The 15,664-nt window shown below is 40.4% G+C and overlaps 1 protein-coding gene across 1 annotated transcript in view; it reads left to right on the forward strand.

Moving 5' to 3' along the window:
* Window positions 1-3,675: 3,675 nt before the first annotated feature.
* map3k22 (mitogen-activated protein kinase kinase kinase 22) overlaps window positions 3,676-15,664 on the forward strand; it is a 48,160-nt gene continuing 36,171 nt past the window's right edge. The window contains exon 1 of the mRNA XM_022216016.2: window positions 3,676-4,072. The gene's annotated coding sequence lies outside the window, so the exon portion shown is untranslated. The remainder of the gene's footprint in view (window positions 4,073-15,664) is intronic.

The following is a 15,664-nucleotide window of genomic DNA, read 5'->3' on the forward strand; positions in this document are numbered from 1 at the left end:
AGAAAATGCTGCTACTTTTGCCATCAGACACTTCATCAAGTCTTACAAAATGCAAAATTATTGTAGCTTATAGAAACAGCTTATAGAAAGGCCCATTATGGAACAGTACAACATCTGCCAGCACCGCTACTGTGTTGGTGCATAAGATGCTGTATATGAGGATACGTGGATCTCCAGATGAAAACAAAGCTTTCCTAAAAGTCCTTCAAGTGTTTGTTAACGTGAGTGTGCACAAACAATCCAATCCTACAGTATGTCACAGTGCGTGGCTCCTTTACTGTGTTCTGTATCTACACAACTTTTTTTTCTGGATATTGTATCGGTCTGATTGTATTCCTGGTATGATCAGTTTTGTTTTATCATAATGATGCTGTTCTGTTGATAAAGAAGACACACTGACTATCCAGAGCCATGAGCTAGAATTAGATAAACAAATAAAGTAATAAAATGTATAAATGTTTGATTTTAAAACTTCGCTCTGCGCTCTTGTTTCTTATGAAACTTGATAATATAGATGCCATCTGACCTTTAAAGTATCAAAAATCATCAACTACATATACATGAAAACATTGTATTGAATGAAAAATACGATATTTTCATGCATATATATATATATATATATATATATATATATATATATATATATATATATATAGCTGATTATTTCTAACAGCATTGTCAGGAGTTTTAATTTACACATCCTTCTGACTGCACTTTCCAAAAAATAAATAAAAGATCCAAAGAGATAGTTTGAATCCATCTTGTGCCCTTTTTAAATAAATTATTGAAAGTTTTCACACCTCCTAAGAATGTGTCTTTCAGTATCTGCACACAGAATACTGCAAAGAGAGCTAATTCTTCTTTTAGTTGTAGCCCAATTTGAAGTGGGCAGTTTCAGCGTTTGTAGTTTTAAATACAGCTGAGCTGCTGTCCACGCCCCCTTCAGGAAGAAGACTCTCTCTGTCTCTGTGACTGAGGGAGTGGTCCAGTATGCATAGTATGTCAGAATGTTAGAGTACATAACATGTCAAATACAGCTTGGCCAAAATTCCAGGATGTTCTTCTTTCTACCTTTGGACAGATTTTGCAGTATCTAAGCCAGCTTTCCTTTCTCGCCGTTTTGATCCACAACCTTCTGTGCAGCTACATCACATTTGTCTGCATGAGCACAGAGATAAGAATGTAAATTTTGCTCTGCAGATTGTCAAAGTTTAAGACGCACCGTTATGATAGAGTAATGTGCATTCAAACTGCACCGCGTGAACTTTGTGTAGGCGGCTGTACCTAAAAGGAAAAAGAAACGTACGTGATTTGGAGTGCATCCTGTCAGAGGAAGAATGTGTGAAACCAGACCTTTCTATCACTTGTGCCTTTCTCTTTGAGTGATCATTTTACATGGAAGGATATTAGACATCTGCTTTATGCTATGGGGTTGCAGCCAGAAGTAAAGCATTGTGTGAAGTAATTAGAGTCTGTTGTGGCAAACCGTGATTTAATTTAGTTAGAGTCTGATAGTTTTGAAATTTGAGAGCTGCTGAGTCTGAAATCTAAATGTCAGTGCCAAGAAAGCTGAAGCAGTTTGTTAGCTTTGGTGGATATTCACTGAATTTTAAAAGTTGGTGACTCACGCTGCAAAAAAAGTTTGTTTCCTTTTTGGTAAACTCAGGGATCGCTCATTCGCACAAAGCCAGTGGAATGTTTTATTCAGCCCATGATTCATTGCAGCCTGCGTCCGATTAGTTTGCGAGGGCATTAAAGTGATTAAATTGTGCATTGTGGTGGATGATTTTGTGTCATCAGCCTGTGAAATAAAAACTTATTGCAGTATCCTTGAATCCGTCATGTGTTTGCTGAGCACAAACATGGAGGGTCTCTAAAATTTGCAGAGACTAGTCAGTTGGTTCAGACAAAAGAAGATGAAATGGTATTTCGTCATTATACTGCTGGAACCAGCTCCTCTTAGGCCTTTGATTTACCCCAAATGTAGCTTTTTTTTTTTTTTTTAAGTAAGCTAAAGGCAGTTCTTGTTTCCAATGCTTTTAATGAATCATTTTTATTTTGAACATTTTAGGCACTTTCATTCAGGTAATTTTAATAAAATGTTGTTTCTATTTTATTATGTCTTTTATCTTTTACACTCACACATATATATCTTTTCTTTTTGCCATTTTGGTCAATTGTATGCTCTTGTCTGTACTGTTTTTCAAATGTATTTATTGAGATTAATTCATTTGATTTTGCTCATTGTCGTTCTATACTTTACTTTGAATAGCCTGTGTGTGTGATTAGGTGCTGTATAAATAAACTTCCTTGCTTGAATAGTTTGTGTTTTTAAGTGTGGGAGGTGTAATCTGGTCACGGGAGGGGCACAAATATCACCTCAGGCTATAAAATGGACGGAAAATAACGGTGAAAAAACAGGTTAGTCCACTTTAAGTTGAGTTATAGCATGTAGTCGTTATGGATAATTCAGTCATTAGACAGTGGATAACAAAATGAAGAGCAGTCCTGCCAGTATATTCACAAAATCAGAATAAAAAAAAGTCCATTAAGATCAAATATAAACATCTAGTAGATAAACAGTATGCACAGTTGTTTCTATGAAAAACTCGATTAAGAAATATAAAAACAGTCGAGTAACTCATGCTGCCCTTCTGAACATTGAACATATACAAATATCTGATGGCTTAAAGTAGAGGAAAATGTACAAAAAAAGGTGTAGCTGTATGTAATCATATGTAAACATGCATAGCAGCATGTTGCAGCTATTTTCTATTTTGACCTGAGATGACAGAATATTCTTTATAGGATGTTCCTGTACCGATTTATGAACAAACTGGGATGTTTTGGGGATGCTGTTGAAGAAATACACATTATAGAATCTATAAAATGTTCTCACAATGTTAGGTGATAACAAAGGAAGAATGTTCTGAAATCAGTAGTCAAAAAATGTTTCCAGATTTGGACTTCAGATGCAGAAATGCTCTTTATAAGCTGTTCCTGAGCTGCTAGATTTTAGCAAAGATGGAAAATTCTGGCTGCAATGTTGTAAATGTTTTGTGGTCATTGTTGAGGGAACCCATGATGGAATGTATAAAACGTTCCCACAATGTTCCCACAGTGTTATATGACAACAAAGGAAGAACGTTCTCTGTGTTTGCAGAACCTTTCAGATTCAGGAAACTTTATTTGCCCCCAGGGGACAATTAAGAAAGGCAGCAGGCAGTGCAACAATGAAAGAAGAAAATAAAGAAGAAGAAAGAAATAGGGATGAATAGGGATAAATATATATACAAATGTATAGCAAGTAATATAGGAAAAACAATATAAAAAGACAAAAAAACACAGCTTAGTAACATACTAGTGCAAATATGTCGTACTAATGCATAATGGAGCAATAATAGCCCAACAATGTTCTCACCAGACATATTTAGAACATCTTCAGTTATTTTAAGAAGAACCTTCTGGGAACTACTAGAAAACTTCAAGTTGAAAATATTTTAAGGACTTTCTCATAACAAATCCAGCCGTGCAGACCGGACAGCAAACAGAACCGGTGTGTCTTGCAGTACCTCCTGCTGTCCACACGGGGGCGCTCCTCGCTACACTTTGCCGCCGCTGCCTTGGAAACGCAGCTCCGGAGAGCGTCACCACTTCCTGGAGCTCACGTTGCTGCTGACATCAGAGGCGCAGCTCCGGGAGAAACTCGGCTCCTCTCTCTTTAGTGTGTGTGGAGACGAGCGGAGCGCAGGGCGAGAAAACTTTCCTCCGAACCCCGTCTGCGGCTGCACTTTGCGCCGCTTCAGCCTCACCTCTGGATTACTTGCACATCTGGCAGGACGAGACCTTTCCTGCCTCAGCTGTAATTCAGCTCATTTCTGCGCTCCAGCACAGACAGAGCGCAGTTTCCGGATATCAGAAGCACTGTTTTGGGAAGATTTGCTGCTCATCTGCTGCTGGGATTTGTCTGTTTTGCGTCTTTTCCTCTCTGTGATAACTTACAACCCGCTATCAGCTCATCTTCACTAATCCTGCAGCCACAATCACAACATGGACACACTAAGATAACAAGGTAAGAGTCTTTTTTTTCTCTCCATTTGTTTGTCATGTCTTGTTTACAGCACATGAAAAGCAAAAACAATATATGAAAAAAAACTTGCAGCTGTTATTAATTCTGTGGTTCATGCTGGAATGGATGTGCTAATAAACCACAAGCATGTGCAATCTACTTGCTGATAGCAGCCCTGTTGGACAGGCCTTCTTGCAAGTGGAAACTGTTACTTGGACAGCCTCCAGTGGATTTCAGTGCAACTGTTTCTGTAGGGAATTTGAATTTGGACAAAGAAAAGCCCTCGATGAAGCCTAAAATGAAGCTTCACAAGTATAAAAGTCCATTTTTTTCTGTAAGAGAAGATGATTTTTGCTGGAATTAAACTTTGCTTGTGGTTGTCGGTGGTTGCTTCCAGCTCAAACTCCTCTTTAAATGTGGTTGATTGTGAGATGTGAGGGATTTCTGGAAAGTCATTGTCATCATGTGCCTGTAGACTCATTCATGTCCTTTTTTTCCCCTCCTGTTGTCACTCCTCCAAAACCTCTGTGATTCACAGTGGTCGGTCAAACTGGTGTTTTTGGTGAGAGCAGGAAGCCTCTGTTCTTGTCCTGAAAAGTCCTTCACGGGTTTATTTTTTTTCTGCCAACTGTTTCCATGCGCTGCCGGAGTGTGAAAGTGATGCAGGTGATCCAGTGCTTGACGTGTGATCCTGAGAGGATGGGCCAAAGTAGACTTATGAAGTCAGATTAATATGAAATGCACTCGCTGGACGGAGCCTGAGCAGTGAGCTGATGGATGAGTTTATCAGCACTTTGGCGTGCCCTGGGGCTCCCAAGTAGCCTTAAAGTGAGAGTGGAGAGTCAAGTGGAAGCCGCCCACAGATACGGTTGGTGTGCCTCTAGCAAAACAAACCTTTTTGCTGATAGCAGGACCGGATCCCACAGTAGATGCCACCAAAGAGAGGCATGATGGGACTTTTCTGGTTCATATATTGACTTCTTTCAAGGTTGATTTTGTTTAAAATCTTTCTGAGAGGGCATCTGAGGTGTGTTTTCCTTCTTGAAGGCAGTGTGTGGAATAGATGTGGCTCATGAGAAAGTCAACTCTCTTTAGCACACTGCTGTCAACTCTCAGGACAGTCAATATTCTGCAGGCCTCATGAGCTGACCGTCTTAATTAGACTGTCCACTCTTTGAATGCTGTGCAGTCGTGCTCTCCATGTGCTGCGCTAACAGAAGCTTGACCACCGGCCAGACGCCCACTGACCAGAAGGCTGCTGGTCAAAGGTTACGGTGAATCATGTAGAGGGAATGATCACGTTGTCTCGAAAGCCTGTTGAAGACGTTGCCTGGTTAGAGCAGCAAACAAGACAAAAAAAAGTCGCTCATTAGTTGAGAGTGTCACATCTTGTTAACCAACCTAAGACGACACAGACATGCTTTCTTCACGTTTGCTTTACTGGAGATATGGATGTTGAAAGATATGAAAGATGCTACGAATCGCATTTTGGGAAATGTACTTTTTTGGAGCATACTTGAGTCTAAAAGTCTTTGTAGAACTGCTGCTGTTGAATTTGCCTTTTTCCCTCTCTAATCGATGTAAAGACATGACCCAACAGTGACTTTAAAGATGCGGTAATCTCTTTACAAGCTATTATTGATGCTTCAGATTCAGTTTAGATTGTCTTGATTTCCTCCAGTCTTCTTAGGTTGAGTCCAGGTGAAAGCCTAAACCTGCACTTTGAGGCACTGACAATGGAGAAATCATATAAAATGTGTTTGCAGGATCACACTGGGCTCCATCAGCGGGACATAATGAAAAATGTTTGATAATACCGCCACCGTGCCTCACTGTGGGAGAACCAGACAGCACGCCATCCATCAGTCAGAGCTTTTTTGAGAAACCAATCTAAAGTAAAAGACTCTAGAAAATCTCTCGGGCTTTGCTGAGAGACTCTGAGGTTGAGAGAAGGAGAAGATTGTCTAGTGTGATGGGGCAAAAAAAATGAACTCTTTGGTCTGATTACTCAGCAATGGATCTGCAGGGATGAAATACTGACTACGTGGATTGTGTCATCAGTGTTGATAGAGGCTAACTTTTAGCAACAAACACTTGGAGGCAGGTCAAAGCTAAAGATACAGGAATATCTGTAAAGAATTGCCAATAGGCATCAATCAATATGTTTGGTTTTTCAGTGTTTTCAGATATGTATTTAGATCTGATAATTTGCAGTAAAAGTGATAATCTTTGTATCTAAATCTGCCTTTGTTTAATTAAAAAAGAACTTTTCAGTCCTAATCCTTCACTGTTTTTTAGGCTACTAAGAGGAGGCGGCATCAGAGTCAAAGTGGCAGATTTTTAAATTATTTTCTTCAATTGGGAATCAGTTTCTGAAAAAAAATAGCCATACAGATAATTGGACAAATGGTGGATATCTGGTCCAGACTGTTAGTCTGTCAGCCTGTTTGACTCTGTGTCCAATAATAACAAGCATGCAGTCATCAGTGCAGTTTCAATGGCCCAACTTTGCTGATTCTGCAGTCGTAAAAGAATTAAAAGAAGTCCCTCCCTTCTGTTTGTATCATCTCCCTGGATTGCTGCCTTCCTTAAAGACACACCGCTTTAAGTTGAAGATCCTGACTCTGTAAATCTGTCGACCAACACCGGGATCACGGTTTTCCACAACAGCTCGTTTTAGACCAACCTTGAGCGAATTCAGGTGCACTGTGCATGTTGTGGCACACCCAAGATGACGTAAAGCTGCAAGTGCTGACAGTGGCGCTTATATATGGTGCTGGATTGCTGCTCTGCCCACATATATCAGCCTTTTATTTGCTGTAAACGTGCACACGCTTAGAACACGTTATCAGTGACGTGGTAATGTGTTCAGAGGCAGAAGGTACGACTTTGATCGGAGTTGAATTAAGTGTGCTAAAATGTGGGCAAAAAACTGCTCCCTGAAGTGAGTCTGACTCATTTTTCTTTATCTGTGAAAGTGCGGTAAGGTCCAGCCCCCGCCGCTCCAGAAACTCGGAGGAAGTTGTCCTGATTGAGCTTTGTCTGCACGGCCTGTCTGACCGTAAGGACAATGCCATCAGCAGCAGAGCCTGAGGCAGCGAGGACGACCGGATAGACAACATACTGCCAGACTAGGTCGTACAATAACACCGAAGACAAGTGTGTGTCTGCACGCAAAACACCACGACGGGCTTTTCCGTGTCAGCTGGAGCTCCTGTGTTTAGTTTGATATGTATAAATAAAGAAGCTGGCCAGTTTGTCGCAGAGATGTTAAATGGAATCGACAGGGGAGCCTCTTGAAATTAAATCATGAAATTGCTTTTTGCTTTCTCATTGCCACACTCACGCAGCCTCTTGAGCATCAACAGCCCAGAGCCGAGACTCCCTTCGTGGAGAAACAGCTTGGCGGCAAAGCAGACATGCTTTCTTTGCCTTTTCCTGAACCCACAGCTGTTTGACATTCTGTCTCCTGAAGCGGCTTTAAGTCTATGAGCCGGTCCTGCATGGCTGCGTCTGGGCGGAGAAACACCATGAATGAATGTGCTTGTAGTGGCGTGCCATCTCATAATGGAAACAACAGCTTACTTTTCGGATTATACAGATTCATCCCGCTGGTGAATATGGTTGTGGTGATCCAGGGAGTGGATGCATTGTGGACGGCAGGAGAGTCGTGCTTTCGGTCGGCTATTTTTAGCCGGTGTTGTGTGGTTGATGGTTAGGGCAGAGAGATCTACTTATCTCTGAGCTAATAGAGCCATCACTTTCACTGAGGAGGATCTCCTTACTCTGGAGCCTGATAGTGCCTCTGGACTGAGTTAAACTAATACATTAAAGTCCACTCATTAATTTGCCCCTGTGGGTTCAGATGGATCCACTTTCTCCTGTTACCACGACTGTCTCTTTGGAATAGAACAGATTAAACACACAGGTGATGAAACCAAACCTTAAATCTATGGTCAATGGGCAAATTGATAGTGGTGCAGAGTCAACTTTTGGTGTCTACAAAGCCCACAAAGCAAGGCTTGTTCCACACTAGCAGTTTTGATTAGCTGATTCACATGTTACATGTAAATCTGCATGTTTACATGTTAACTCTAAAAACCAGGCCAAAAAAGAATGTATGTTAAGCACTGAAATATAGTAAATTGTTTTCTTAAACTGTTCTTTTACAGGTTTTTCATGTTTTGTTCAATATACACAAAATCTAGTGAAATCACAGAGGGAGCTATTGTCTTACATTTCTTTTAAACAATTTAAAGCATGTTTTTTTACAGTAATTTATTCTCTATCAGTGTGGGATCATGCAAATATGCAGTTTTACTGTATTTAAATCAACTACAAATATATATTTAAAAGCATTTATTTGTTGTTATTTTTACTATTTTTGCAATTTTTGAACTTTACAGTGTTGTGCAGATTTTTAAAACATATTTTGCGTCATGCTTGCTGCTATGTTTTTATTTTACTTTGCGTTTTCTCCATCGTAAGTTAGCATTTAGCATTGTAGCTTTTGTTGATTTGCCCTCAACGCAAAGAAAGACTGAGGCTGATATCATTCTTTTTGCAAATATTTAGCCATGTACCTTGGACTTATTGAAGGGTGATTAGCACTACAGTCTCTATAAAGTGAGTGAAGTAAATTTATGATCGTGTCGATTTTGCTAATTTAATTTGTTTTTTTAGAGCAATTTCCTCTGGAGGCCTGTAGGATCTATTTATAGGAACCTACTTTATTTATTGTATGCAGCTCTGACTGCACAGAGATAAATCTGATTATTATTTTTGTATATGATAATGTTCATGCTAGACGTTGCTCTATGTATTATTAAGGGTTTTAATTATTAATCAGTGCTTTTTTGCCATGCTAATCTATCCTCGTAGGTACATCTACAAATGTAACCGATAAGATTTTGGAGTTTATATTTTTTGTGAATTAAGTTTATTCCTTAGTGGGGTATAGACACACATGTTGTATTAACCTCACCTTAATATAAAGACGTTTGGGGTACATTTGTGCCTTCTAAGTATGTTTTTCCCACCTTCTTATATGGTATTGCAAACTGTCTAATATTCGTTCCTTCCCTATATCACGTAGGGAATGTGATTTGTTGCAGCCACTCCCCATTTAAAATGTCTTCTCTTTGTCACAAACCGTTTGCCTGATGAAGATCTTGCACAGAAAAGTCAGGAATGAAGGTAGTTTTGTAAGTTAGTCAGTGTGGAGGAGTGTGTTTGAAACTTCTGTTCGGCTCATCGCTCTCCTGCACACCTGTCTCAGGAAATAGATGTGCGAAAAAATCCTTCTTCTTCTTTTTTTTTTTAACTCTGAGTGTCTGTACCAGATTTTTTGGCACCTAATCCATATTGGTTGAGATATTTCTGTCTAGTCTGAGTCAGAAATAAGTGGTGGAGCAGCTGAGTAACTGTTACCATCCCTAGAATTTGGCTGAATCTCAAAGCGTTTTCATGCGAGTATTTGTAGCATTTCTGTCCTCATTTGGTTTTCGGGCTTTGGATGGTGAAAACAAGCATTTTAAGATGTCATACTGTGCAAAATGTGATGTCCTTTTCTCCTTTATTGTCTGAATTAATCAGTAAAGAACATAATCCTAAAATGTAACCCTTAATGAAGCTCATTAAGACAAAAAGATCTGTCTACGTTGAGTCATCGGCGCTGTAGTGTCTCTAATTGTACGTTTACTTACAGTGGAAACAAAGACAGATGCAAAAATATTGGCTTCACATGAAACGGGAAATTCCTTTATTTGAAATAAAACCTAGATTTAGTGCTGGATGACAGGAAGAGTCCTCTTGATGTGCTGTAGGAAGGAGTTATTAAGCTTTGTGCCCTGTTGAAGAGCTTGGATCTCCTCTCAGCGATGACTCCTGCGAGACGAAGCAAGGGGAGCCAAGGTTATGATGAATGAACCCCACATGGAGCGATGTTCCTCCACCCACACACACTTCTGCCAGCACCCACAAGTCCTTAAGTGTGTCCCTGCACAGAAAAAAAAAAAAGAAAAACCTCTCAGCGGGCTTATTGAGCAAGAGGACATACAGTATTGTCTTACTTCCCAGAATCAGCCGGCGGAGCCCCTCTGACTCATGTGGGGTGGCCACAGCTCGGCGTTGGCAAGCGTTCAGTGGACAGGACACCCCCGCCGTCCGTTGACCTTTTAAAACGAGTAAGTCACCTCAATAGCCGCGTCGCGCTAATCACACTTCATTTCCTGCCTGAGCTGCGATCCAGACAGTCTACCGGGTATTATGATGTCAGGCGTCTGACACATTGCATGTGATCTCATCAGCGGTCCAAATTTATGTTTTTGTTGTATTTTGGATACAGCGGCCCACATTATCAGATTGATCAGATCAGAAGTGCATGAATGACTCTGCAATACTGCTGGCGTTTTTGCTCTGTTGCTTTAGAAATGTGGATGCATTAAGTCTGCTGCTGAAGGGCTGGCTTCCATTTACCTTCATATGATGTGGAAATCAATGAGCAGACTCTGGAAACTCTCTCTTGAGTTTTGGAGTTAATCAGAATTAATGCAATAATAACGTAAATAAGACTATGTGTAATATCACGGACAATACCTTCATAGAATGCAATAATCCATCCATCCATCCATCCATCCATCCATCCATCCATCCATCCATCCGCAAATTAATCTAACTGCAGTAAGATACATCAAAAGCTACAAAAGTGTGCGTTACAGTTGGATAGAACCAAGCTGTCTGTTTTCAGTGTTCATGCTAAACTAAACTAACCTGTCATGTTTATTGTACAGATGTGACAGCGGTGTTGATTTTTGCATCTAACTCTCAGCTGGAAAGTAAATAAGGGCACTTCCTAAAATGTCTAAACCCCCCTGTTAACGACAAAAAGTGAACAGACACTGCTATGCTACTTAAATCCTCCTGCAAGTCCTGCTGTTTAGCTGTCTGTACCCAGAGTTGTTTCTAGATGTTTTCTTGCTCCTTTCATATTTTTACTCACTGTGGGCTCAGTATTCACTGCAATATAAAATCCTGCGCTTCTATAGAAATGGTACAGCCATGGCTAGAAGTAGAGAGAATTGAACAGCTCTGTTGTGCTGTATGACACGATAATAATGCCAAAAGTATTTTAAAAAAAACACAAAACAAAACTTTTATGTCTTTGACTATTTATTTTGCCAGGATTCAACACGTATAACATTTTACCAAATGCCCACAGGTGTTAGAAATACTGTGAAAAATGGTGTCTTCACATCATGGAGATATTTTGCTGCTTTTATTTTTGGTTTGTTTTCATTCTTGTCTCCTTTCTGCCCCGTGTGCACAGCCTGCAGTTCATCCTGAAAGTCCCATGACTTTTGTCACGACTTTTTATTGCACTAGAATAATGTATGGCTTCATAGTTCCACTGAGGAGTGTACAGTCCTTTTTATTTTAACCCAAATATTGTGATTTTAAGCTGAGGTTTGGCTGAATTTCCTCACAAACAAGCTTGTCACAAATGAGTAGTTTAAGGATCAGTCGGAAATGTGAAAAGTCAAATTTTTTTTTTGTTTTTGCAATTTTTCCTTCTTACAAATGGTGGCATTTGGGCTGTTTTTTAAATAAAAAAGACAACATGGCTTTCAAATTCACCAGCTGGTTTAGGACTTCAGAGTTAAACCGTTTTGTCAGTGATGCTGATCAATATGCAGATTTTCCACCGTGTAGAAACTGGAGAATCGTCATGTTTACTGTCAAAATGAATTAGTTTCACAGCTGTTTATGATGAAAATGTAAGCTCTTGATGCCTTCAGTGGATCAGCATTCTATAACTATAGTGTCTTAAAGACCCCCGTACATGTGCTCATCTCTCACCACCTACTGACGTCTGTCACTCTTTATGGATCACCTATTTTAGAGTTCAGACGATGTTTGCTTGAGAGGGGAAACCCGGTGAGCCTCATAAGGTCAGAGGCCCACCTCTGAGATGGAGATTTCGCTGGGACTCCTCAGAGTGATGTCAGACATGAGGTCATACTGCTCGGGCCACCGGGCAGAAGAGAGCAGACCTTCCTCTGGTCTCGTCTGAGGAGGGGGAGGCGTTTCCCTCAGAGACCCGGGCCAACGGCGCAGTGTTTACTTGGTGAGAGTGATGTAACGGAGCTGAAAGAGGTTCGTATACGTGCCATGAACGCAAGCATATACGTGCTGACCTGCATAGTCTTTGGCTGCAGCCTCTTTTTGGATCACTCCAAGGAAAATAAAATCTCAGAGTGAGATTTGAGGCTCTGCTGCTTTGTCTGATTCCCATCAGCCCTCGTGTGAAATCCCATCCTGTGCTGCTCTTTTTTTCATTAACTTTCACCGGTCTTTTCAACTCTCTTGCCTCATGTTGTGACAAAGAAGAAGCGTCTGCCGGTGAAACATTAGAACTGGTGATTTTATCCACAGTGATTGAATCACTTCTGCGTTTTTGTTTTTTTGCTTTCTGGTTTTCCCTCACAAACGGTCGAGCGCTCAGACAGACAGACAGACAGTCTTCTCCCCTGGAGGACGTGTGGCTGCTGAGCAACAAGAGCGAGCGGCGATTAGCATTTGATCTTCAACAAGCGGGGCTGTCACGTCGCCCGCCTGCCAAGGAGTGTGTGGAGAATTGGGCGGGCGATCAGTGGGCACCACTAGGCCTGGCATCACGCTGGGCAGAGGGGCGAAGCAGATGGGCCATCTGGTGACTTGCTGGCAACGCACAGAGGCTGTTCTGTTCCTGTGTGAGTGTGTATATATGTGTATATGTGTGTGTGTGTGCAGCGTCAACAGACTGGGCGGCGTGGTGTTAGGAGACCACCTGTCTTGTGGCTGTTCTTCATCTCTTTCATGTGTGGTCAGCAGCACCACACAAGCCTGACGCAGAGCTTTATCATATTTCCTCTCCTCTTCACACTTCGCCACCTTCTATCAAACACAGTTTACCCACATTTAACGCTCATATTGTGACATATTTAGAGCACCCTGTTATCATACAGTGGATGCCCTTGAATCATTTTTTTTTTGCCTGCGTTGCATGTTTTTTTTTCTGCTTTTAAGTTGTAGCTTTCCAACCCTCGTGCTCTTGTGATTTGCGTGCTCTGACAGCCGCGTACTGTGTGTTCCTGTGTTCAAACCCGGCCGGCACCCTGTGACTCTGCCCCTCAGGCTGTAAATTGCTCTGGTGGCCCGCCTTTTATTGCTTTTATGAAAAGTTTTCTGGGCTGACACGAAGAGAAAGTGTCTGTGTCTCTGCATACACGCATTTATCTGTGATGTGGATGTTGTACTGTACGCGCTGATGTGGGACTTTAAAAACACATGAACGCTGGAGATAGCCAAACAAAAAGTAAATGATGCTTTAAGACTTTAATATCTGGGGAGAGTTGCCATTAATCTCTCTTGAGGCTCTTTAGTCTTTTTCGAAGGAGCTGAATGTTGACGTTTGTTGATGCTGCGACTCCCATGAGCTCAATCTGCCAATAAAATCTTAAAATTATTACTTTTCTTATTTATTTTTTCTCTTCGTCACCATTATTTTTCATCGAACCACACATCATCTCCTATTATGACTCTTCTATGCTCGAGTGCAACTATGCATTTAATCCTGTGAGCGCAAAAGTGCATCACAAAACATCGTAACAGCAGCAAAACTGAGGCGTTTGAGTCCAACTGCAGCGCTGACATCACATGTTGGCTCTGTCGCTGAAACACAGCGAGTGTTAGACTGTAGCCACGGACAACAGTAGCTGTGATTCTGTGTTGTCTGTATGTAGCAACGAGCTGCAGCTAGCTCTCAGATCACTCAGCCATCGCAACCTGTTAACCGTGAAAGAATAAAACTGCACATTATTCCTTAAAAAAATGCAGAATCACTAAAATGCACCTGTGACAAGATTTTCAGACATCGAAGAGGTTCTAAAATGACTAGAAATAGTGCTTTTATTTAACTGTAAGTGTTAAAATGGATAAAAAAAATAATTGTAACGTCAAAACAAAACCAGGTTAAATTCATTTTCTTCAGATTTTCTTTGTCTCCACAAGTTTCTTCAGATAATTTGCAGCAGGTCACTTTAAATGCACTTTAAAGTGACTAAGTGTGGAGGATGATGTAAAGCTGACCTGCTGTGCTCCAAGCGTCGGGCCCACATTTCCCAGTAGGTGACTCTGAGATGAAAATCATAGTTAAAATCCCCAAAATGTATTTTTAAACTGCAGCACAAACAGCACCTATGAGTCAGCTGCATCTACATCCTCCGTGTTTACTTGGTGTTACACTGTAGACGTGGAGATCACTCTGGCTGATGTATTCAGTGACTAGTTTGTATTAAATTACTCTAAAATATTATGTTTTTTTAAGCTGCTATGTCACTTTGTGTTGTCATAGTTTAACCACCTTGATGTATAGTTGGGGTCATGAGTTGGTTTTAGGGTCAGAGGCTGAAAAGTTTGGGAACTTCTGTCTTAAGATGTCAAATTTAACATGGATATTTGTGTATAGTTGACTTTATTGAAGCTGGGTGTGCCACCATATGTAGAGGTGTAACAGGCCAGATTAACCCCCCGACCAGAGTATACCTGTTGGCACATAAAGATTAAGCATGTTAAAGTCTTAATTGTTAAGTTATTTACCGGTAGTTTTTTTTTTTTTTTTTACAAAGAGGTTTGCTCAGCAAGAAAATCATCATGAAAGAACATTACTAGAATGTCCTTGAGCTAATTACACTTAAAAAAGTTCAAATCAAAGTAAAAATTGAATTTAAAATGAATGAAAAGTTATGTTGTAAGCAAAACATTATCAGAAAGCATCCACAGTGGCTGGTGGTGCTTCCAATTGTTTCTGTACAAAATCTCGTTGTGTCATCTTTGATTTGTGCTTAAATTAGGATTCACTTCATCTGTGCTCAAGTCAATCCTTTTATCAGCATAATATGTCTTAGTATTTCTGCATTTTTGCCTAAATATGTGATGCAATCTTGTTTTGCTTGTGGTATATTTTGGCCTGGAGATCAATATTCTTCGCTACGCTGCTCCAGCCCCTGAGGTATAAACAAGCCTTGGCCAAAGTATACTCAGAGGTGTGCACTTAGTACCTGGTTATGCTTTGGCCATTGGGTTTTTCTGGCCTGTTACACCTGTATCAACAATAACTGTGATATTTACAAAATGAAAGACTGATATGATGTTAAAATACACTTATGATCAAATGTAAATAGCAACTATCTAGTTAACACACCTACATTGGAGCAGCATGCAGTACAGTTCTGGTTACAGACTCTTCCTCTACAAATACTGTTGTATTTTGAATGAAATTGAATTTCAGCTAAAGAGACAATAACCAAAGTTTAAGGTGAATCTGACTGATAGCCTTGTTTCATATTATCTATAGACAGTGTCGTAGAAAAATCGCTATGACTGATGATTTTACAACACTGACAGGTTGCTTGGCAAATGTTTTTATTGGGAAGAAAGAAAGACAGAATTCTCTTTCTCTCTTTTTTAAAAGAAAATTACAGGAGTGAGAGCTTATTTATGGCGTGATAGTGAGCACAAAACGCTTTTCCATTGGCTCATTTCAAATAGTTTGAG

This window comes from Acanthochromis polyacanthus, chromosome 20 (assembly GCF_021347895.1).
Source record: "Acanthochromis polyacanthus isolate Apoly-LR-REF ecotype Palm Island chromosome 20, KAUST_Apoly_ChrSc, whole genome shotgun sequence".
Taxonomy (NCBI): Eukaryota; Metazoa; Chordata; class Actinopteri; family Pomacentridae; genus Acanthochromis; species Acanthochromis polyacanthus.